General features: G+C 40.3%; 1 protein-coding gene and 1 non-coding gene across 2 annotated transcripts in view; both read left to right on the forward strand.

Moving 5' to 3' along the window:
* The window catches only part of LOC126203931 (prickle planar cell polarity protein 3-A), a 1,288,897-nt gene that overhangs the window by 193,687 nt on the left and 1,070,957 nt on the right, over positions 1 to 24,253 (forward strand). The gene's annotated exons all lie outside the window — the stretch shown is intronic.
* Positions 17,716 to 17,788, forward strand: Trnak-uuu (transfer RNA lysine (anticodon UUU)). The gene has a single exon. It is a non-coding gene; the product is annotated as a tRNA-Lys (tRNA).

The following is a 24,253-nucleotide window of genomic DNA, read 5'->3' on the forward strand; positions in this document are numbered from 1 at the left end:
TCTTCCGTCTGTTTGGGTTACGAATGTTTCTTGATATTTTGCTTTTGTCTTACAGCGTGAATTCCTTCTCGCCATATCTGTGAAGTCTGACATTTTCGCTAACAAGCAGGGCTTCTGTGTTGACAATTGCTGTAGTATGTGATTCCTGTATGTGAGGAGAGTTCGTTTCGTACATGCTGTGAGCATGTATGAAATTTTTGGTAACAAAATTCCATGACAAAGATAAGTAATTAGTTCGGACTTATAGACACTATATTAAAATCAACATCTTGAAATCTATGTCGTTGGTCAATTGCAGTACTGTACGTCTCCAGGATTTCAAAGCGCTACTAATTTTTAAAAAATGCACAAAATATTGTTTTCCAGTTCATATTGGTGGTCAAATGATAAAGTACGTATATCTCCAAACCTGATATACAAGTTAATCCGGAAAAGGTAAGAAATAATTAATTTTTGGCTGAAGGTGCAGAAAAACGCCACGGATTAATATTTGGACATAGATTTATGCATCTCGGCAACCTTAAAATATGGTGCAGTAAATACACTCTTCTATACATTGTAATGTCGTTCGCTGGATGTAGAGGGCGTCTCATCTAAGAATCACCAGGCGCGCTTTCTCTGTTATTTCGGCTGATATTCGCAGCGTGTAGCTGGAGTCACCCCAGACAATTGCTGCTCACCACGTCTTTCACTTGACGCCCATTGTCCGTTACAAACAGAATTACTTTTGAAGTGGAACTTTACGTGGCCATTCGATAGAACGGACCCATACTAGTCTAGTGCGATATTCTTTCTGTCCATATGTATTAACAGAGACATTGAAATACGGAGAATAGCGAGCATTCCAGCAGCGGCTGAGCAGCACGCTTCTTCACGGCGGCAGCAGTCGGCGTGGGCCGGGGCGGTGGTTATTCCTCATGTTTCACTGTCTCTGTTAGTACATACCGGGAAAGCGAACATCGCTCTAGACTAATGTGGCACCACTCTATCGAATGGGCACGTCAACTTCCACGTCAAAAATCAGTTTGTTGGCAATGGGCAACAAACAGGAGCCTTCCGTCGACACTGCGGGTCAGGTGAAAGACGTGATGAGCAGTAATTGTCTGGTGTGACTCTAGTTACACATTGCGTTATAAAAACTGCAAACAGCTGCAGTGCGATTGAATACGTTAAATTTTGCGATGTTTGGTTATGCGAGGTGCAGCCACTGGCAACAACTACTCCATTCAGCCTGGCCAACTAAGTACCACGTCAATTCAACAGTCCCTTTTTCGAGCTTTAAATGCCGCGCAATTCTCCTACATTCGTTTCCGGCGTTCTTTTCTTTCCCTTGGGTCCACGCTTGCCTTGTCTTCAGTTTCGGATTTTCCTGGAAAGCTTTTTGTGTTGCTAGTTTTTCTTAAGCGGAGCACGGCTTTTGGATATCTTCAGGAGAAATTTCCACATATTTTTCAACTTCTGCGAACCAAGCCTTTATTATTATTATTTCTTTACTTTCTCAGACGTTAAGTCTGGTTGAGAATGGAAAGTGACGTGGACCTTGATCAAGCGTCACTTCCTATTAACTGTACGGTATGTGTTATATTGCATTTAGGAACTTTCGGGTAATTGAACATGTATCAATAATTACGGATTTCTGTAGTTGTATATATATGTTTGAATGTAGCTGTATTGCATTGATGTACTGGTGGATATTGTGTGGTATGACTCCTGTAGTTGATAGTATAATTGGTATGATGTCAACTTTATCCTGATGCCACATGTCTTTGACTTCCTCAGCCAGTTGGATGTATTTTTCAATTTTTTCTCCTGTTTTCTTTTGTATATTTGTTGTATTGGGTATGGATATTTCGATTAGTTGTGTTAATTTCTTCTTTTTATTGGTGAGTATGATGTCAGGTTTGTTATGTGGCGTTGTTTTATCTGTTATAATGGTTCTGTTCCAGTATAATTTGTATTCATCATTCTCCAGTACATTTTGTGGTGCATACTTGTATGTAGGAACTTGTTGTTTTAAAAGTTTATGTTGAAAGGCAAGCTGTTGATGTATTATTTTTGCGACATTGTCATGTCTTCTGGGGTATTCTGTATTTGCTAGTATTGTACATCCGCTTGCGATGTGATCTACTGTTTCTATTTGTTGTTTACAAAGTCTGCATTTATCTGTTGTGGTATTGGCATCTTTAATAATATGCTTGCTGTAATACCTGGTGTTTATTGTTTGATCCTGTATTGCAATCATGAATCCTTCTGTCTCACTGTATATATTGCCTTTTCTTAGCCATGTGTTGGATGCGTCTTGATCGATGTGTGGCTGTGTTATATGATACGGGTGCTTGCCATGAAGTGTTTTCTTTTTCCAATTTACTTTCTTCGTATCTGTTGATGTTATGTGGTCTAAAGGGTTGTAGAGGTGGTTATGAAATTGTAGTGGTGTAGCCGATGTATTTATATGAGTGATTGCTTTGTGTATTTTGCTAGTTTCTGCTCATTCTATAAAGAATTTTCTTAAATTGTCTACCTGTCCATAATGTAGGTTTTTTATATCGATAAATCCCCTTCCTCCTTCCTTTCTGCTTAATGTGAATCTTTCTGTTGCTGAATGTATGTGATGTATTCTATATTTGTGGCATTGTGATCGTGTAAGTGTATTGAGTGCTTCTAGGTCTGTGTTACTCCATTTCACTACTCCAAATGAGTAGGTCAATATTGGTATGGCATAAGTATTTATAGCTTTTGTCTTGTTTCTTGCTGTCAATGCTGTTTTCAGTATTTTTGTTAGTCTTTGTCTATATTTTTCTGTTAGTTCTTCTTTAATATTTGTATTATCTATTCCTATTTTTTGTCTGTATCCTAGATATTTATAGGCATCCGTTATTTCCATCGCTTCTATGCAGTCGCTGTGGTTATCCAATATGTAATCTTCTTGTTTAGTGTGTTTTCCCTTGACTATGCTATTTTTCTTACATTTGTCTGTTCCAAAAGCCATACTTATATCATTGCTGAATACTTCTGTTATCTTTAGTAATTGGTTGAGTTGTTGATTTGTTGCTGCCAGTAGTTTTAGATCATCCATGTATAGCAAATGTGTGATTTTGTGTGGGTATGTTCCAGTAATATTGTATCCATAATTTGTATTATTTAGCATGTTGGATAGTGGGTTCAGAGCAAGGCAGAACCAGAAAGGACTTAATGAGTCTCCTTGGTATATTCCACGCTTAATCTGTATTGGCTGTGATGTGATATTATTTGAATTTGTTTGGATATTAAGTGTGGTTTTCCAATTTTTCATTACTATGTTTAGGAACTGTATCAATTTAGGATCTATTTTGTATATTTCCAATATTTGTAGTAACCATGAGTGGGGTACACTATCAAAAGCTTTTTGGTAATCAATGTATGCGTAGTGTAGCGACCTTTGTTTAGTTTTAGCTTGATATGTCACCTCTGCATCTATTATCAGTTGCTCTTTACATCCTCGTGCTCCTTTGCAACAGCCTTTTTGCTCTTCATTTATAATTTTGTTCTGTGTTGTATGTGTAATTAATTTCTGTTTAATGATTGAAGTTAATATTTTGTATATTGTTGGTAGGCATGTTATGGGGCGATATTTAGCTGGGTTCGCTGTGTCTGCTTGATCTTTAGGTTTCAGATAAGTTATCCCATGTGTAAGTGTATCAGGGAATGTGTATGGTTCTGCAATGTAACTGTTAAATAATTTAGTTAGATGTGAATGTGTTGAGGTGAACTTCTTTAACCAGAAATTTGCTATTTTATCATTTCCAGGGGCTTTCCAATTGTGAGTAGAATTAATTGCTTGGGTGACTTCATGTTGCAAAATTATCACTTCAGGCATTTGTGGTATCATCTTGTATGTGTCTGTTTCTGCTGGTATCCATCGTGCATGCCTGTTATGTTGTACCGGGTTTGACCATATGTTGCTCCAGAAGTGTTCCATGTCTGTTATGTTTGGTGGATTGTTTATTTTAATGTGTGTGTTATCTATTGTCTGGTAAAATTTCTTTTGGTTTGTGTTGAATGTTTGGTTTTGTTTCCTTCTATTTTCACTTTTTTTGTATCTTCTGAGTCGTTTGGCTAATGCTTGTAATTTCTGCTTCTTTTCGTCTAATTGCTCTGTCGCTTCTTGTTGTGAGATTTTACCTAACCTTTTTCGTTTTTTTTCCGAGATTTCATTTCTTATAAATTGTGTTAGCTGTCCGATGTCTTTTCTCAGTTTTTCTATTCTGATCTGTAGCCTGTGTTGCCATGCTGGTTTTGTGGGTTTCTTCTGTGTGTTGGTTGGTTCTGATCTCTGTCTAGTGTGTATATTTAGTGTAGTGAGTGCTCCTATATAAACCAGTAGTTGTAACTCTTCCATAGTTGTGTTTTCATTTATTTTGTTGTGTATGATTGTGTTGATAGTTTTTATTGTTGTTTCGACTTGTGGGTTATTTGGTGGTCTACGAAAGAATGGTCTAATGTCTGTATTTGTGTCTTTGTATTCTATATATGTTAGCTGAAATTTTTCTTCTATATCTAACATGTGTGTCACTTCGTGTTCTATTTGTGCTTGTTCTGGTGGCTGTCTTAAGATTTCGTTTTCCTCTGATTGTTTAATTGGTGCGTGTTGTTCTTTGTTTGTTTGCTCTGGGATGTTTGAGTCAATTACTGTATTTTCTTCTTCTTCTGATTGCACATTATTTTGTTCCAGTATTTGTTGTACTTGTTGTTTGATGTTTTCCAATTCTGACTGGGGTATCCTGTTATTTTTGATTATTACACGGATCTGATCAGCTAGTCGTTGTTCTGTTAAAAATTTTAATTCTGGGTATCTGGTAATAAATGTTGTGTATACTTGTGATCTGTATCCAGTTGTGTTGGTTCCTAGGTTTGTTGCTTGGTAATAACAGAACATGAGGTGTCGATTAACTTCATCTGACCATCTCATCCTCTGTCTTTGTTTTCCTTCTAGGGTGGTTGCAGGAAGCATATCCTGCAAAACACCTCTATTTGGATTTAAATCATTTTCCAGTTGGCTAGCAGTGTCGTTACCATTGTGGGCGGGCATAGGGTTCAAGCGTCGTCCCCGACCATGACGGCGCTTGTCCGAGGCTTCTTTAGTTCTGTCCTGAACCAACTAATCACACTAAAAGGGGGGTTAGCCCTATTAGTGGTTTGTTCTTTTCGTCGCCTTTTACGACTGGCAGAACATACCGGAGGCCTATTCTTTTCCCGGGCCTCCACGGGGAGTATTATTATTATTTCTTTACTTTCTCAGACGTTAAGTCTGGTTGAGAATGGAAAGTGACGCGGACCTTGATCAAGCGTCACTTCCTATTAACTGTACGGTATGTGTTATATTGCATTTAGGAACTTTCGGGTAATTGAACATGTATCAATAATTACGGATTTCTGTAGTTGTATATATGTGTTTGGATGTAGCTGTATTGCATTGATGTACTGGTGGATATTGTGTGGTATGACTCCTGTAGTTGATACTATAATTGGTATGATGTCAACTTTATCCTGATGCCACATGTCTTTGACTTCCTCAGCCAGTTGGATGTATTTTTCAATTTTTTCTCCTGTTTTCTTTTGTATATTTGTTGTATTGGGTATGGATATTTCGATTAGTTGTGTTAATTTCTTCTTTTTATTGGTGAGTATGATGTCAGGTTTGTTATGTGGCGTTGTTTTATCTGTTATAATGGTTCTGTTCCAGTATAATTTGTATTCATCATTCTCCAGTACATTTTGTGGTGCATACTTGTATGTAGGAACTTGTTGTTTTAAAAGTTTATGTTGTAAGGCAAGCTGTTGATGTATTATTTTTGCGACATTGTCATGTCTTCTGGGGTATTCTGTATTTGCTAGTATTGTACATCCGCTTGTGATGTGATCTACTGTTTCTATTTGTTGTTTACAAAGTCTGCATTTATCTGTTGTGGTATTGGCATCTTTAATAATATGCTTGCTGTAATACCTGGTGTTTATTGTTTGATCCTGTATTGCAATCATGAATCCTTCTGTCTCACTGTATATATTGCCTTTTCTTAGCCATGTGTTGGATGCGTCTTGATCGATGTGTGGCTGTGTTATATGATACGGGTGCTTGCCATGAAGTGTTTTCTTTTTCCAATTTACTTTCTTCGTATCTGTTGATGTTATGTGGTCTAAAGGGTTGTAGAGGTGGTTATGAAATTGTAGTGGTGTAGCCGATGTATTTATATGAGTGATTGCTTTGTGTATTTTGCTAGTTTCTGCTCGTTCTATGAAGAATTTTCTTAAATTGTCTACCTGTCCATAATGTAGGTTTTTTATATCGATAAATCCCCTTCCTCCTTCCTTTCTGCTTAATGTGAATCTTTCTGTTGCTGAATGTATGTGATGTATTCTATATTTATGGCATTGTGATCGTGTAAGTGTATTGAGTGCTTTTAGGTCTGTGTTACTCCATTTCACTACTCCAAATGAGTAGGTCAATATTGGTATGGCATAAGTATTTATAGCTTTGGTCTTGTTTCTTGCTGTCAATTCTGTTTTCAGTATTTTTGTTAGTCTTTGTCTATATTTTTCTTTTAGTTCTTCTTTAATATTTGTATTATCTATTCCTATTTTTTGTCTGTATCCTAGATATTTATAGGCATCCGTTTTTTCCATCGCTTCTATGCAGTCGCTGTGGTTATCCAATATGTAATCTTCTTGTTTAGTGTGTTTTCCCTTGACTATGCTATTTTTCTTACATTTGTCTGTTCCAAAAGCCATACTTATATCATTGCTGAATACTTCTGTTATCTTTAGTAATTGGTTGAGTTGTTGATTTGTTGCTGCCAGTAGTTTTAGATCATCCATGTATAGCAAATGTGTGATTTTGTGTGGGTATGTTCCAGTAATATTGTATCCATAATTTGTATTATTTAGCATGTTGGATAGTGGGTTCAGAGCAAGGCAGAACCAGAAAGGACTTAATGAGTCTCCTTGGTATATTCCACGCTTAATCTGTATTGGCTGTGATGTGATATTATCTGAATTTGTTTGGATATTAAGTGTGGTTTTCCAGTTTTTCATTACTATGTTTAGGAACTGTATCAATTTAGGATCTACTTTGTATATTTCCAATATTTGTAGTAACCATGAGTGGGGTACACTATCAAAAGCTTTTTGGTAATCAATGTATGCGTAGTGTAGCGACCTTTGTTTAGTTTTAGCTTGATATGTCACCTCTGCATCTATTATCAGTTGCTCTTTACATCCTCGTGCTCCTTTGCAACAGCCTTTTTGTTCTTCGTTTATAATTTTGTTCTGTGTTGTATGTGTAATTAATTTCTGTTTAATGATTGAAGTTAATCTTTTGTATATTGTTGGTAGGCATGTTATGGGGCGATATTTAGCTGGGTTTGCTGTGTCTGCTTGATCTTTAGGTTTCAGATAAGTTATTCCATGTGTAAGTGTATCAGGGAATGTGTATGGGTCTGCAATGTAACTGTTAAATAATTTAGTTAAATGTGAATGTGTTGAGGTGAACTTCTTTAACCAGAAATTTGCTATTTTATCATTTCCAGCGGCTTTCCAATTGTGAGTAGAATTAATTGCTTGGGTGACTTCATGTTGCAAAATTATCACTTCAGGCATTTGTGGTATCATCTTGTATGTGTCTGTTTCTGCTTGTATCCACCGTGCATGCCTGTTATGTTGTACCGGGTTAGACCATATGTTGCTCCAGAAGTGTTCCATGTCTGTTATGTTTGGTGGATTGTTTATTTTAATGTGTGTGTTATCTACTGTCTGGTAAAATTTCTTTTGGTTTGTGTTGAATGTTTGGTTTTGTTTCCTTCTATTTTCACTTTTTTTGTATCTTCTGAGTCGTTTGGCTAATGCTTGTAATTTCTGCTTCTTTTCGTCTAATTGCTCTGTCGCTTCTTGTTGTGAGATTTTACCTAACCTTTTTCGTTTTTTTTCCGAGATTTCATTTCTTATAAATTGTGTTAGCTGTCCGATGTCTTTTCTCAGTTTTTCTATTCTGATCTGTAGCCTGTGTTGCCATGCTGGTTTTGTGGATTTCTTCTGTGTGTTGGTTGGTTCTGATCTCTGTCTAGTGTGTATATTTAGTGTAGAGAGTGCTCCTATATAAACCAGTAGTTGTAACTCTACCATAGTTGTGTTTTCATTTATTTTGTTGTGTATGATTGTGTTGATAGTTTTTATTGTTGTTTCGACTTGTGGGTTATTTGGTGGTCTATGCAAGAATGGTCTTATGTCTGTATTTGTGTCTTTGTATTCTATATATGTCAGCTGAAATTTTTCTTCTATATCTAACATGTGTGTCACTTCGTGTTCTATTTGTGCTTGTTCTGGTGGCTGTCTTAAGATTTCGTTTTCCTCTGATTGTTTAATTGGTGCGTGTTGTTCTTTGTTTGTTTGCTCTGGGATGTTTGAGTCCATTAGTGTATTTTCTTCTTCTTCTGATTGCACATTATTTTGTTCCAGTATTTGTTGTACTTGTTGTTTGATGTTTTCTAATTCTGACTGGGGTATCCTGTTATTTTTGATTATTACACGGATCTGATCAGCTAGTCGTTGTTCTGTTAAAAATTTTAATTCTGGGTATCTGGTAATAAATGTTGTATATACTTGTGATCTGTATCCTGTTGTGTTGGTTCCTAGGTTTGTTGCTTGGTAATAACAGAACATGAGGTGTCGATTAACTTCATCTGACCATCTCATCCTCTGTCTTTGTTTTCCTTCTAGGTTGGTTGCAGGAAGCATATCCTGCAAAACACCTCTATTTGGATTTAAATCATTTTCCAGTTGGCTAGCAGTGTCGTTACCATTGTGGGCGGGCATAGGGTTCAAGCGTCGTCCCCGACCATGACGGCGCTTGTCCGAGGCTTCTTTAGTTCTGTCCTGAACCTCCACGGGGAGTATTATTATTATTATTATTATTATTATTATTATTATTATTATTTTCGATTATTCCCTTTTGAGAGAGCGATTGAACTTGAGTAGTCATGATTTCTTCTTCTTTCTTCAAATGGTCAAATGGCTCTAAGCACTATGGGACTTAACATATGACGTCATCAGTCCCCTAGAACTTAGAACTACTTAAACCTAACTGACCTAAGGACATCACACACATCCATGCCCGAGGCAGGATTCGAACCTGCGACCGTAGTGGTCATGCGGTTCCAGACTGAAGCGCTTAGAACCGTTCGGCCACAACGGCCGCCGTTCTTTCTTCGTTCTTCCCAAATTCTCTTCATACGTTCACTGTTTTCTCTCTTGCGTTCTTCCGATCATCTTTTTCCCGTTCTGTTCTCCGTATGTTCTTGTTTAAGTGTATGTTTCTGTATGATGTTTCTAAACTGTTCTCTATTGCTTATGTTGTCTTGTGTGATCCCCAGTTCTTTAATGTCTTCTTCTGCTTCAGTGATCCACTTTGTCTTGTTTTTGCTCTTGTTTACTATCTCAAAGATTTGTCTTGTCAGCCTATTTTTATTCATCCTGCTGATATGTCCATAAAATTTCATCCTTATCTTTCTAATTGTGTCTGTTATTGTTTCTATGTCTTTGTAAATCTCCCTAGTTGGCCTCTTCATCAAAATTCCTTCCCGAAACATTGGTCCATATATTTTCCTCAGAATTTTTCTTTCCTGCTTTTCAGTCTCTCTGATCTTCGCATGACCATTAATCACTGTAGTTATTATGATTGTTATTTGTTCGTTGGGGCCATCTAGGACCACGTTTAGTCTTGTTGCACTCAGAACTGAGGCTGGCTTTTTCTGAGCCCAGATTTGCCTCATTCTTTGTGAGTGGGCCTGCTTGCGCCCTTCTGTCCAAAGGACACCGTGTCTCCTTTTTTTCGTTTGCTCGTCTCTGGTTATTCCGTTTGTCACTGTTTTCTTTGGGAAAAGAACTCTGTAAAAAGCATCTTCGGGTGTGGTGTGTAGCATCTGGAGGTCTTCTTTGGTGTTTTTAAACCATGGCATCGTAGTTTTTGGTCTTGAATCAAAAAAGAGAAATAAATTATTGATTGACATATTTCCATCTATTCATTTGAGGTGGCCATAAAATCGTGCCAGTCCTTTACGGATTGCGTCTGTAATTTTTTCTATTTTACTGTAGACTTCCTCGTTGGATCTGTTTTGATGGATGCCATTCTTGTACTTGAATCCTAAGATTCTTCTAATGATTTTGCGCTCTTTTTTCTCCAGTTCTTCGAGGAGTCCTTTATCAGCGTTCAGGGATAAGTTTTCGCCTGCATACAAAACTATTGGCTTCAAAGCTGTTTCGTAGTGACGTTAATGTTAATAATGGTTTCTGTTTTCTAAAGAGATATTTGCAGACTAGTTTGTTCAGCGATTTCTTTTTACAGTTCGGTTTGAACTCTAGCGGTGTCTACGTCGTTTGACAGAACGGCAATGTCATCGACAAAAGCGAAGCAGTCTACCTCGATCCCCTTCTATTTGGTACCAATTCGCAACGCGCTACAGTCAGTTTCCATTAATGTTTTCAAGGACGCAGTTGAAAAGCATTGGGAGCTGGCCATCACTTTACCTGAGCCCTGTTGTGACACCAAAGGAATCCGAGAGACATCCGAGGAATTTTATTTTGGATTTTGTATCTGTTAGGGTAGCTCTAATTAATGCCTGCGGTTTAAGGTCAACTCCTAACTGATTTAGGATGTTCAGCGGGACCTCCCAAATGGCTCTGAGCACTACGGGACTTAACATCTGAAGTCATCACTCCCCTAGAACTTAGAACTACTTAAACCTAACTAACCTAAGGACATCACACACATCCATGCCCGAGGCAGGATTCGAACCTGCGACAGCAGCAGCAGCGCCTAGAACCACTTGGTCACAGCGGCCGGCCCTGTCCGTTTGCAACAGCGAGCTGTAAGGATGGAACCTATAATGGTAGTTGATTCTGCACAACACTCCAAAGGAAATGATGAAAACATAATAGTTTGTCACATAAGATGCAACAAATGAACGCAACAGTTTCATAATCACACAGTTTCTCTGCACTCTATCAAAACATACGTGTTTAACGTTTTTGAAGTTGCGTTCCGTTTTGGAAGTTTTGACTCTTGAATTCCTTAGTTGTAACATGGTTCACACCCATTTAGTTGTTATTTTGATTTCTCTGAGACTTCTATGTGGTATCCCGCCTGCTGTCACTATTCTTATCTACTTGTGACGGTAACGTATTCTTACCACATGACTCATTCTATACCCAATGTATAGCATGACAACTGCGAAGACTACAGAAAGAGAACAAACATTTGAATGACGGGACGGACAGTTCATAATGTTGTGAAATAAATAAATAAATAAATAAATGGCACGAGTGAGTTGTGAACATGGCACGTCCGCGCTGCAGTCCAACGAGGTGACCACTTAACCAGGACGCCACTGCGATCACTCTTCGCTTTATATTGCACTTGTTAAGCTTGAACCGTTCAGTGTTTCTATTTTGCTTTTTTTTTTTACAGTTCAGTACACCTTCTTCCTGTTTTGGTGATTTATCTGTGTTCAGTTTTTAACGGGCTGTCCGCTGGGTCATCTTACCATTAAATCTGAAGACAAAGCGATGGGGAGTTTCCCTCGTAACAAAAACCCAAGATATATAGTGAAACGTCTCTGTGAAGTCGTTTCAAAGACGCTTGTCGAATTCGGTACAACTTATTCACTTTACTTCCTCATTTTAGCTCAATTCAGAATTCATGAACACTGAGCACTCAAATAAGGCCTATTGAATATGATATGTGTGTTTTAATGTGGGGTTTCGGTTTTGTTTTGTGGGAAACGCTGAGTTGGTCATCGTCTGCTGGGAGCACACGATGTTGCTTCTCTTTCGAAGGAGAGCACAGGATGACCAACTTAGGTTTCCATTACCTGAACAGAGAGGTTTACACATCTTAGTGGAAGGCTGTGTCGAAGGCTGTTTTTGTGTGTGAGATTGGTGACGGAGGTCTACACCTCTGGTAGCTTCTGCTGCACGGGAAGCTAGGTGTACTTAAGAACTTCAGCTTAACTGAAGCGTGTGAAGCGAGTTATTTTTCCGAATGTGCCAAAAATTATATTGCTTTAAATAGGCGATTTTTGGGTGTTTGAGTTAAAAGTGTGGAATTTACTTTGTTCATTTTGAACAACGATGAAATAGAATTTAAAACGGTAAATCTGATAAGGAAAAGCTGGTTAGAATCACTTCAACCTTACGTGAGAGTAATACTGTGTCGAAACGAGTATGATTTTTAATCTTATATTTTGTGGAAGTTGCTTTTGTCTCTGTGTGTCGATTTTGTGCCACGTGTATGGTAATCAATGACCCTTCTTGTCCACAACGGCACCGCAATAGGCTTTATTTTGACAGTCTGCTTGTTTAATGAGCTATAATTTCTGCAAGAATATCTGTTCTTTCGTGCGCTTTCGACAAAGCAGCACAGCAGTTTGATTCGGAATGCACCACGTGCTCTAGTTCGGCCGTCTGCAAGCAGCAGACGCAATTAGTATTTTGAATAATTATTGCACAACCTGCATTGGTTAAACCTCTGTCCAGAATAGTGCATGCGCAGAATCGTAATGCGAATCTCACTGAGATACTTTTATGGTATGAATGCAAAGGAGATTATAGTATCATTGTCTCCCACTACCGTTTTCTGCATTTCTTCTTGATATAGTTAAACTGTGCTCTGTTACAAAAACAAAAAAAACCAAACATGGCTCTGAGCACTATGGGACTCAACATCTGAAGTCATCAATCCCCTAGAACTTAGAACTACTTAAACCTAACTAACCTAAGGACATCACACACATCCATGTCCGAGGCAGGATTCGAACCTGCGACCGTAGGGGTCACGGGGTTCCAGACTGTAGCGCCTAGAACCGCACGGCCACTAGCAGCCGGCGTGCTCTGTTACATTCTCACGTAATTCGTACTTAAATATTTCTATTCAGGCACCAGTTATGTGTAGTTAGGATGTGCAACCAAATACTTAGATACAACAAATAATCTACGTGAAAGATAAATGCTGTGGTGTTGATGTTACCCACTTACTCCGATTTCCAAACCTGAATTGATCAGGTTGCTTCATGCACGACATGGAGTGCTGTTTATCTGGCTACTTAAAGAAATTTGCATACTTGTAATTAAATTATTAAAGTAATTAAACTAATGATTTTCCAGCTCCGTTTTTTTTTTTCTAACTGGTTAGGGAGGGCTTGGGCTGGTGGTGACTTTGAATGTCTGAATTTTTATCATTATTTGTATGAGACAAGCAGCTGCAAATGCGAGATAACGTATATGGCTCGATGAGAAACGTCGTAAAGATAGTAATGCGTTACAATAGTGATTGCTAAAGCTACGGTATTGTTCGTCACGTTCGACAATGTTAAATCAGCAGGCCAGTGAAGTCGCAGACAATGATTGCTAGAAATCCCAGAGAATTCTGTAATGAGTAAAAACCCTGTACTCAGATTCCAGCAGGGGGCGAGGGCCTCCTCCAGCCCCCTTGCGGACGGCTGTGGATGGAGCGACGCTACGAGTGTCGCGACACCCGGTGCGAGAAGTTGGAGCGCGCGCCGGAGAGGAGTGTAAAACCAGATTGTAATTAAGATACAGCCGCCGCCTCTGTAACGGCCGTGTAAATGTGCTGGGCGCGCCCAGATAGTCGTTTAATTTCCTTTAATTTGCGGCTCGAAACGCGGCGCTCGGCGATGGTTCGCTCCGAGGTGCTGCGTTGCCCGCCTTATCGCGGGTTCGAACCTCGCCGCATACAAACGGCTCCTTACCGTAACGACAGTGTCGCACGGCGGGCGCACATCCTGTCCCGTGGGACGTGCGGCGCCGCTGCACGCGTTCAGCGCGCGCCGCGGCCGCTGGCACATGACGTACGCTCCAGTTCGTCCTGGAAACTGCCGGCGTGATTCGTTGCGATGAAAAAAGCGTTCGCAACTGGAATTTTTGTGGGAAAAACAAGCAGTTTCTAATTGGCCTTGGCACAAGTTCCCCATCGGGACGAGAAGTCATCGGGCCTGCCTAAGGCGCCAAAGATTACGTCGCTATCTGCGATGGAGAGGTGACAGTAGCGACTTCTCCAAACGGGATTATGCAAAAAACTCAGCGAGCCGCTCAGAATCGTGCACTCTTCAGTGGACCACAGAGAATTTCATCGAAGACTGTGACATCTTGTCTAAGATATGAAGTTCAAGCCAAGAATGTGAAACGTTTCCTGTGATATGAAATACAGTCACTGGAATATTTTAGATTACTTCAAAATGTTCAGAATGCCAAACTGCATTTGTCTTGTACCTCCAAGAAACTTTGTAGTGGATTAAGCACATCAGGAGATGGGAACTACTCGCCAGATCTGGTGACGCTAATATATTGTACGTATCTAAGAGCCCGTGACGCAATCAACTGTCATCCCATCATCCAACTTCTTATGTGCACACCACTGTTGTACAGGAGGCTCATTCTCATTCTTCGTGCACTTTGATTTAATACAGAGTGCACTAATACCAGTTGCTATTTCATAATAATGCAATATTGTAGTATAATAGTCTATATAAATTTTATGATTGATTGGTGAATGACTTAAGATGGAATGGAATTGTTTTCGAAACACACGTTGGCGTTACAGTTATTTAAGAATTATCGGACAGACATTATTGCAGTCCTGTTACATCAGTTCAGCCTTAAAAGAAACACAACTCTTTCCACATTAAGTGTAGTTCTTGAAAACTCATGAAAATTTATACATTTTTCTTCCAGAGGTAAAGTTCATAAAACAATCGCTTCCTTAAAGCAAGCCCTGAAAGGGTATCGCCCTGCGTGCTTCACTTGTTGAAACTTTGCTCTTCGAGTTACTACTTATTCTTACTACTTGTTCTTAATATTTCGTATTTCAGCTTTCCGTGAGTTGTCCAGTAATACCTTTGTTGATATTAGGAAGAATTTGGGCTCAAATCCCTGGCTGACCTATATTCATAGGAAAATCCATCAGAGTGTTGAAAAACGACTTGAAAATTCGGAGTTATTGAGTAAGTGTGCCTGCTCGTTGTAGAGGAGGAGGAGGACGAGGAAGAGGAGGAGATTACTGTTTAACGTCCCGTCGACAACGAGGTTTTTAGAGACGGGAGCACAAGCTCGGATTAGCAAAGGATGGGAAAGGAAATCGCCCGTGCCCTTTCAAAGGAACCATACCGGCATTTGCCAGAAGTGATATAGGGAATTCACGAGAAACCTAAATCTGGATGACCGGACGCGGAATTCGTCCTCCCGAATGCGACTCCAGCTTGCTGACCAGTACGCCACCTGGCTCGATGCTATTGTAGACAACTTGAATATAAGAGCAAATCATGAGACTACTACAATCACACAGGTAAAACCTCCGGAAGAATGTGATGAATGTTTGGTTACAAATTTCCCTCGAAAAAAATCGCAGTTTATGTGCTCAGAACTTGACATGTACATACTGTCTATTAAGTATGCTCAGAACAAGAAAGTCAGTACTTCAGGCACAAGCAAGATCCTTCAACTTATTGCGGGAGAAAAAATAGAACAAATAATTATTCTACAGTAACTCAAGAGAGTATGCTTAATCTATAACGTACCCTTTTCTTGTTCGTTTTACACTTATAGGTACGTAAAAATCAACCAGTCATACAGATGAGAATGTGTCATGATAGGTAATCTATGGGGCAAAAAGGAAGTGCACAGTTTCTACGTCACAGGAGGAAAGACGCAGCCGCTCGCCCTCCCACGAGGCTGATGACTGCTTCCATGAAGGCCAGAACTTGACCAACGCGCTACTGACTTCATCAATTTATGAAGCTGTTTCTGAAATTGTAATCATTTGTATGTCTGTGCATGTAAACCACATCTACCGATTTCCATCCCATTTGGACAATTGCTTCATGCCGCGTCTTTCCTGTGTCTTAGAGTGTTCTTGTTCTCTGTATCGTTCAGTGATTGTGTAGCGTCAGTGAAGGCCGCTCTCGGCTTCATAGTGTGCTGTCCCATTCTGTCTTCAGAATTCACCCCGTTTTCATTACTTCTAAATCTTTTTGTTGTTGGTCTCGTTAATTCCTTCAACTATTACCTGGTATCCAAACAAATCAGGACCCCTTAAGAGTAGCATCGTTGCAACCACCGTACACGGTCCCATACTGGAGAGGAAATTAGTCTAAAATCTCGAAAGGCTTTTAATATCTATCGCGGCTGCGAAGGCGGGCGAGTTGCTTTCGTTTACTTCGCCTGAGATTACGAGGTCTGTGCCACACGGCTACGGTTGTAGCGCCCTGTCCACCGATCTCGCCGTGGAACCTGTGGAGCCGCACCTCGCGTGGGGATGCTTGAGGAGGTGCAATCGCCTGACCTACCACCACCGCAGGGGGTAGGCGCCGCGACGCCGCCGACTGACGTCAGCGCACCGTTGCCGGATGTGCAGGCAGCGGCGCAGAGCGTTGGCAAAGGCCACGCCTTCTGCGGCCCACGCCTCCCGGCCGTGCATCACGGCGAGGAAGTCGCGCTTCGCCAGAGGTAGGCTGTCGACCCTGAACTACCGAAAGCACCGGTAGATGTCTCTGCGGTCAGTGTACCGTCAAGGCTAGTTTTCACGGTGGCATCAAGTTCTGAAACTTGTTTCAGGAAACGTGCATGACTGTAGAATAAAAGAGAGTTCCGTAGTTTTGTGAATGCAAGTTTTGGCAGCTGCAGTAGTAGTAGTGGAGTAAATTCTTGTGTTTGGATTCCTGTCTGGATAACACAAAGAGGTCAAGTCGATTTCCAGCGACTTTGTTGCAAGAAATTACAACGGAAGACACGAGAAGTTGAGCCACCTGAGAATATAACCAGAATACTTCACGTCTGTAGTTAGCAGAGTTAACGACGTGATAAGGAAGGAACATAATATAATGCGTGAAGCATTGTCGCCGAAAGTGAAACTACAGATCATACATCGGTTTTCGGTACAGTGGGATTCGCATTCGTCTCTGCGCTAGATGCTGTCTGTTCCAGAGCTAAATGATATACTTGCTTGTATATTTTGTAATTTTTGGATTTGTTTCTGTGGGAATTAAAACCGTCAATTCATCCGTGTGTACGATTGGCTCAACCGCAGCAGAGTGTCACCGCTTGTTTTTACAATCTGAACCACTGATAACACAGTAAGACCTATAGCAGAGATATTCAGTAACCAGATAAGAATTTGAAAGCCGTTGCAAGAATCTCATGCTTTGTCACAACACGAAGATAGAAAAAGCTGCTCTCCATGTAATCTTACTAGAATTTGCAGCCGAATAGCTGTTGTCAATTGACACGTTGTTTTGACAGCATCTCTGGGTGTCTTTTTCAAGCTTGGCGAGCGCAGTGTTCACGTTTAAGAGTAGTTAGGTTCCTTTCCTGTAAGAGTGAACTGACGCGACAGCTACAACCCTTTTACATTCTTGGCCTTAATGCCTCATTACTTTCCCGTTTCTTTCCTATCTTTTCTTTTTTTTACATTCTGCAGACAAAACGTTTAAGTACCTCAGGAGAAATATTCCGCGGCCAGTTCTGCACGTTTCGCCTGCTGCCGGCTGGAAGATGACTTCATTCTGAACGCTTGCTCCCGCGATAACGGGCACGACGCCGATCGCCGCCTACGTCACTGAGTCAGCACTAACGCGCGACAGCTCAGAATAACGTGTTCTGGGAACGCAGCTAATCAGAGCCCGGATAGCTCAGTCTGTAGAGCATTAGGCTTTTAACCTAAGGGTCCAGGGTTCAAGTCCCTGTTCGCGCGAAACATTTTAGGTGCTCAATTTCTTCGATTAACAAATTATAAAAATATGATGACATTCGAAAAATTTATTGAAAACAGGTCTCGAGGAAGCGGCTGCATTACTGAAATTTACGTTTGATAAAAACACAGAAGAAAGAAGGTGATGAAGAATGAAGCAACGAGCCTAAGCACGAAAGCCGCAGATGCTGACTAGGATGAAAAGGTCGAATCAGGAGAAAAAGCGGAAGCATTTGCACGATGAAGATCTGAAACCTAGACGAGGGATCCTGAAGACACCTCGCGGTAGAAGCTACTAACCAATAAATCAAAATATCTTTTTCAAACGATCTGGCGTCATTTTTGCTGTTCTGATTGGTCATGGTATATACTTTTTGGAAAATCCTAACCCCATCAGGTATGACTTACCATTTCCTACCAGCTGTAAAATGCTCTTGTCGAACAGGCGGATACGTTCTTCTTTTAAAGAGACTCTGACCGAAAAGTTGTGAACCAACTGTCTTATCCTCGTTCCCCCTTCCTCACATGCAACTTTTGCATGCGAACATATTCACGATCTTTCAACACAGAACGTTCTAAATCGTTTTATCCAGTCTCTCTTTGTAATCAGGCCTTCATATTTGCATCTCACTGTGTATATTCCCCCTCGCTTTGTCTCCTTCTTTCCATTGATTTAAATTATATCCCGCCGCCACTGTCTCCGCCATATCTCGGCAGCTCCAAAATTCTGGGGAGACAGGTCCAAATTATTTTTTCCACATATATCAATCTGTTCAAAATCTCGGTCCAAATTGCGCCATGCCCTATAACTATGTGTTAAAGTTGTCTTAACTGGGAGGGTCCAGCAATCCAGCCCTATGTATAGTCTCCACTCATCTGTATTTTTCATTTACGTTGACTCATCTCTGCTTTGCTCCTACTGCTCCTCTCTCTATCCACCTCTCTTTCTCTGCCCGCATCTCGTGGTCGTGCGGTAGCGTTCTCGCTTCCCACGCCCGGGTTCCCGGGTTCGATTCCCGGCGGGGTCAGGGATTTTCTCTGCCCCGTGATGGCTGGGTGTTGTGTGCTGTCCTTAGGTTAGTTAGGTTTAAGTAGTTCTAAGTTCTAGGGGACTGATGACCATAGATGTTAAGTCCCATAGTGCTCAGAGCCATTTGAACCATCTCTTTCTCTGTTACTGCCACTGTCTCTCGTTGAACATCAATACCTCCTCTGTCTTTTGCTCCCACTGCTATTGTTTCTTCTCTTTCTCTTTCACTGCCACTTCCTCTTTCCTACCTTCACTGCCTCCTCTCTCTTTCTCTCCCACTGCCACTCTCTCTCCGGTACTCTCTATCAGCACAAAAAAGCGCAAATATGTCCGCATGCCACAGTGTTCGGTGAGGAAGGCTGAAAGGGAGTTGAGGAATGTAGTTCCCCACTTTCGTCGCAGTCCTTTAAAGAACAACATATTCGCCTTTTTGACAGAAGCATTTTTCAGCCGGTTGCCTTCTTTTCCCTGTAACAACAGGATGCGCTGCTTATATAAAAAGAATTCTGTACGTCAGTAAAGTTTTGACAGATTATTTATGTATTTCCATACATTTACATGCTTGCACAATTATGAACAAATAAGTACGCATAATATAAGGAAACATAGAATCGTTTGCTTTATATTTTTTCTAGATAGATTGTTCGTAAATCTCAACTTATTACAAACGCCCGACCTAAACAATAATCGGATGTATTTTACTGAATTTACAGCTTTATGTAATTTTTGGCAGTGATTTTAAGTTCTGTTGAGGCCTGTTAAGACCCTTTTAAGCCCTTTTTTTATCCCTGCAGTACCACTTTGTGCATATTTGTATAGGTGTGAAGTCCACATTATACAGAGACAGCGCGTCATAAAGTTTTATTGGTGGAAAAAAAAATGCTGACTGAGAACATAGTTAGAATCCTTGCGATGACCCTAGAACTCTTGCCATTTGTTCAGTGCGTCAGTTAAAACTACATTTACCCCTCAGACCGGATATTATGTGCATATTTAAATGAATAAGTACCTTCGTGTCTCGCTAAAGGGTGATGACATGGAAAAAACGTTTAAGTTCCACAAGAACATCATCTTAAGAATACATGATAAAAATTTCAACGGTCTGCCTTGAACAGAAACTGTACAAGTGGCCATCCCCAGAATTCGTACTTTTCGTACCCAAAAATCATGGTTTCTCGGGGACTCCTCACGGACCGCCCATGAACAAATGGTGATCTTATGAGGTGCCTAAGCTCCAGCCGAGACCACACTTGACGCGAAATAGCTAACCGATTTGCTCAATTTGCCTGTGTCGGAGAAAGTGTTGTAATGTTTGAGTTTTGACCCTCTGCTGTATAATAGCTATTGTCTGTCCCTTCCTCCGATAGCGATACAAATAGTCGCTAGAGCAAGAGCTACGCAAAACATTGCTCCCTGAAAAATTGCATTTTTGCACGTGGCGTTTTGGAACATACTGGAACCGTGAGTTGACGTGCATGGCTCGATAAAGCAGAGCATTATACCAGTATAAGAACTGTACCAATCATCCATCTGTATGGTTAACGTTATTTAATCAACTATCTTTATTATGGATAACATAGCGCAGAGTATTATATTCGAATCTAGGACACAGGTGATTACATTAGTGGAATGGGATGATAAAATGAGCCGGCCGCTGTGGTCGAGCGGTTCCAGGCGCTTTGGATGTGTTGGATGTCCTTAGGTTAGTTATGTTTAAGTAGTTCTAAGTCTAGGGGTCTGATGACCTCAGATGTTAACAGCCACCTAGTGCTTAGAGCCATTTGAACCATTTGATAAAGTGAAGGTCGGTTCTGCTGTCCTCCGCCTATTTTCAGTTGACTCGTGGTAACTTTCTGCTCAAGAAATTTCTAGTAAACGCACTTGATAACGCAGTTATTCCAGTTGAAGATCCCAGATATACCTCAAATGATACTTTCCCCGAAGGTCTGATGACATCAAGGTAACAAACTCTGCTTCCAGACAACTACTCATGGCAAGTTTACAGTATTGTGGCACTGAACTTAACCACCGCTCTACAAATTGTTGTGGTTTAGGAATAATGGAAATATTTTTGCTCTTCACTTTTTGTCTTCTGTAGCATTAAAAGTTGTGTTTGCGGACCAGGATATAATCTGAAATTCAATACAAGGAAGGGAGGAAGGCAGGGAAGGAGGGAAGGTAATTCATCACGCTGTTCACGACTGGATCAATAGAGACGGAGCACAAGCTCGAATTGAAAAAAAATTAGATATCGTCCATTTTCATTTCCAAGAATCATCCCGGCATTTACGATAACGATCTATAAAAATGGCCCAGAAACATAAAACTGAATGGCAGGACTGAGATCCAAACTGCTGTTTTCCAAAATACAAGGCCATATCTCCTCTGTGTCATCAGAATGACCTCCTTAAACTGTTGTAGAAACCTGCTAATTTGTGTGTGTGTGTGTGGAGTGGGGTTGACAGGGAGGTTTCTTCAGTCTTCGGACTGGTTTGATGCGGGCCGCCAATAATTACTCTCCTTTGCCAACCTCAGGAGCACTTGCATGGTATGACTGCAATTACTTGTAACATATACTCCAGTCTTTGTCTGACCATACAGTTTTTACCTTCCACAATTCCCTCTAGTACTGGAGGTTATTCTCCTAAGCCTCAACACATGTCCCTCCATCCAGTCCCCTATTCTCATCAGTGTTTCCTACATCCTTTCTTCGCCGATTCTGCGGATAACCTCCTCATCCTTATCAGTCCACGTATCTTCAACGTCCTCCTCGAGCGACCCATCTGAAACCCATCGATTCTCTTCTTTTCCGGTTTTCCCACAGTCCATCATTCACTTATACGCAACTATGTTCCTGGAAATTTCTTCCTCGCATTGAACGAAATGTTACCAGTAGACATCTTTTGGCCAAAAAGTCCTCTTTGCCTGTGCTAGCCTGATTCTTATGCCTTCCTTTCTTCTTCCGTCATGGTAGCAGAATTCCTTCACTTAATTAATTTCATGGTCCATAATATTAACGTTGAGTTTATAGATAATCTAATTTCAGTTATTCTTCGCTTCTTTCGTTTTTCTTCGACTTACTCTCAGTTACAGTTCTGTACCCATTAGACTATTCTTTCCATTCACCAAGTCCTACAATTCTTCTTCACTTTCATTGAAGACAACGTCATCAGTCGATCCCATCATTGATATCCTTTCGCCCTGAACTTTAATCCCGCTTCTGAATCTTTCTTTTATTTCGATCATTGTTTTTTCTGTGTGGATTGAACAGCCGGGTCGAATGACTTCATTCCTGTCTTATAACAATTCTAACTCGAGGACTTCGTTCTTAGTCTTCCATTCTTATTTTACCTCTTGGTTTACGTAGGTATTGTATATTTCCGTATAGCTTGTAAGGTTCTTTTAAAAAGTTTGTGTATTTGTTTGTGAATGAATACGAAATGCGTAATGTTTGTTTCATGCAAATTTACTGTGTGATGTGTTTTTGAGCAGATGGCGTGCTTAATCAGTTTTACTGTAATCCAAAAAAATTAAATAACTTAATCTACAAAACCAGTACGCATGCCTATAATGAAATCAATCCCTCTGAAATTTACCCAGTCTCGTGAGCACGGATTTCTATGGACCTGTACAAAGGACAAAATTCCCTGTGCAAATAAACAATGAAATAAATTTTCCTTAGCTCTACAGTCGCAACGGATGTAATCTTGGTGGCTCAAATGGCTCTGAGCACTATGGGACTTAACTTCTTTGGTCATCAGTCCCCTAGAACTTAGAACTACTTAAGCCTACCTAACCTAAGGACATCCATGGCCGAGGCAGGATTCGAACCCGCGACCGTAGCGGTCTCGCGATTCCAGACGGCAGCGCCTAGAACCGCTCGGCCACCCCGGCCAGCTGTAATCTTGGTATTGTGTGCTCTCCATAGTAGGCACAGAAAATATTCAATCCTGGCACGGCCGTCAAATAGCTTCGTACAATAACATCAGTAGATTAGTTGGTAAATGAATAACCTCGCAAATGTTCCGTGAAAATACTGGATATTGGCTCAGCTCTGTGCAATGCTTACAGCACTGAAGCTGTTACATACGTTAATATCTTTCTGATTCTGGCACTTTAATATTTTTCTGATTCTGATTGATAAATCATTTCTTTTAGAAAATATTCATTGGATTCAAATAAACACAAGAGGATGAGACACTGATAAGGGGTATCACAAGACGAAATGTTTCAGTTTGAATATTGTAATCAAAATAAAGTTCCATCTTCACCAAATCTGATATGAAATGTTTTACATTAACTTCAGAATCTGTGAACGTCTCAACTGTTCTACAATTCTCACTGTCGTAATTAAAAACACTTGGATTGTTACATGACAAAAAGTCTGACATCGTTTGGCAAAATAAATTCCAAAATTTAACTTCTCTGTATCAGTACTACAAAACACACAAAATATTACAAATCGGGTATACCTAATCAATCTATACTTTAAATCTGATGGAAAATACTTCGTTACTACATTCAAGGGTCAGTACTGTAAAAATTAGCGAAATCCACATTGCGTTGTTGCATACTTAAAACTAAATGTATAAAATTTCATTACCTTGCTGCTTTGTTCCACTTGCTTTACCTTTGAGTTACAGTATGAATTCATTACTCTTCTCTAATTGTCATGGACAATGGTCAATATTGTTAACGATCAGTATCACTTCAATTTTCGATAATCTTATTTATAGAAATAACTACGATTTAACATTTAAGGGCTCTGTGTGGACACAAACACCACCACTCATCACTTCATTTTATAAAAACTGTATTATACTGTGTCCGTAGACCAACAACTAAATTCTCACAGCTAAAAAATGGCTCTGAGCACTATGGGACTTAACATCTTAGGTCATCAGTCCCCTAGAACTTAGAACTACTTAAACCTAACTAACCTAAGGACATCACACACATCCTTGCCCGAGGCAGGATTCGAACCTGTGACCGTAGCAGTCCCGCGGTTCCGGACTGAAGCGCCTAGAACCGCTCGGCCACAGGGGCCGGCTTCTCACAGCTAGCCACTAGCTTTAAGTCCTACATCCTATCTACAACAGAGTGCAACAGCAACTGCTACTGTCTCCGCGCGCCCCTACTTACAATCGATTCTGTCACTCGGACAGCATCTTTGGTTCATTGGTGTCAAAAATACCATCTAGTCTACATATGACAATCGTTTCAGGTCATTTTTCATGAATTATATCACAAAAATCGGGCTCCACGTACAAGTGGACCCCTCAAAAGCTTACACTTAATTCTGGGAATTTGGATCTTACAGCACTTTACACTGTCGAAAGCTTTGTCTTTTTTTTGTCGTCAAATCCTGCGGAGGTGTCTTGATTTTTCTTACGTCTTGGTTAGATTATCATACTTGATGTATGGACACCTCCTCTGCC

The sequence above is a fragment of the Schistocerca nitens genome, chromosome 9 (genome assembly GCF_023898315.1).
Source record: "Schistocerca nitens isolate TAMUIC-IGC-003100 chromosome 9, iqSchNite1.1, whole genome shotgun sequence".
Lineage (NCBI taxonomy): Eukaryota > Metazoa > Arthropoda > Insecta > Orthoptera > Acrididae > Schistocerca > Schistocerca nitens.